The sequence below is a fragment of the Brachyhypopomus gauderio genome, chromosome 18 (assembly GCF_052324685.1).
Source record: "Brachyhypopomus gauderio isolate BG-103 chromosome 18, BGAUD_0.2, whole genome shotgun sequence".
Taxonomy (NCBI): domain Eukaryota; kingdom Metazoa; phylum Chordata; class Actinopteri; order Gymnotiformes; family Hypopomidae; genus Brachyhypopomus; species Brachyhypopomus gauderio.
The window spans coordinates 13,481,137-13,482,670 of NC_135228.1; positions in this window are offsets into that span (position 1 = coordinate 13,481,137).

Below are 1,534 nucleotides of genomic sequence, written 5' to 3' on the forward strand. Positions count from 1 at the left end.
CTCCGCCTGTGAAGCTCTGTGAGGAGCCCTGTTTCAGTACCGCCCTGTGCCATTTAATGGTCATTCTGCAAGTTCTGACAGGAACTGTACTGTAGCAGGACTTTCAGGTCCAGACGGTGTGCTGTAGCTCCAGGGAGGATCATTGCAGTGCTCAGAGGTCAAAGTGATGTCAGGAAGTCATGCGTAGGCCCTGCAGCCTATGCATTACCATCATGGGCTACTCACGTACGCTTCTCCAACCAGGCTTGACAACAAAAGCAGACGGGGTGAACCGGGCACCGGTGGGCGCAGGTCGACCCGGTGGGCCCTGCTGACAAGCCAGCTCCAAGAAGGGCTTGGGTAGGGAGACCTCCTCCTACACAACAGATTTATTTAGGGATTTTGTTGTCAGCTTCTGTCCAGCCGACGCTGTTTCATCCACACTGTCTCTGACCTCCATACAGCCACTACGCCCACTCACATTGTTTCTTCTCAAAGCTCCGGCGGCTTTGGACAAAGGCAAAATTTGCAGTTCAAAAAAGCAAAGTGTCAGACAGTGTATAGGTGACAGGAAAAAAAAATGAGGGCTCAGGTCGTATATGGAGTACATGAAAGGTTTAGCATATATCTCTTTTTTATAGTGCCTACTCAAGTGTTGTGGTCACAGATGAAATGTGATACAGCGGCAATAATAATTAAGACTCAGCACAGCATGTCACCGGAGGGTGGGTGAAGGCTAATGGCAGCTCCACGGTCAGGGATGGAGTCCCAGGGCATGGGGAGAGAGGGAGTAATTAAAATGGAGGCCGCTTACAGTTCACTACACCTCTCTGTTGGGGGGTTGGCGTGAGTGGGGGCTTGGGGGATTGTTATTGGCTCTAATGGCTTCCATATGAAGCCCTTTACGAGCGTGGAGGAGCACGATTAATGGAGAGTGGCGGCGGCCGGCGACCGTGGGGAGAGGTACCTGTCAGAGTCCCGCCGAGTGCCTGGGGCCCAGACTCAAGCGGCGGGCCATTTCGCAAAGAGCGACGGCCCCTGGGTGGACGGCAGAAGTGTGGAATGGAAGTCGGGGGCCACGTGCCGGGGGAGGTGGAACAACCTGGTGCAGACAGAGAGACTGGGGTGATGCACGGCTCGACTGCTGCCTCATTCCACCGCTCCACCACCACTCGTGGTGAACGGACAGGGACGGGATCTCTGGGGCTACTGCCACCACCCATGGCAACTCAAGAGCCTGGATCCATAGGGCTGGATCCAAGGGGCTGGATCCAAGGGGCTGGATCCATAGGGCTGGATCCAAGGGGCTGGATCCATAGGGCTGGATCCATAGGGCTGGATCCGTGGGGCTGGACCCGTGGGGCTGTATCCATAGGGCTGGATCCATAGGGCTGGATCCGTGGGGCTGGATCTGTGAGGCTCGATCCATGGGGCTACTGCTACTGCCCCTCAACAAAGGAAGATGTTTCAGCCTTCTTGATAATGCTCCTGATTTTGCCAACATGCACAAATTAGGTGTTGAACTGAATATGGTTACTGGAGAAACCATACCATG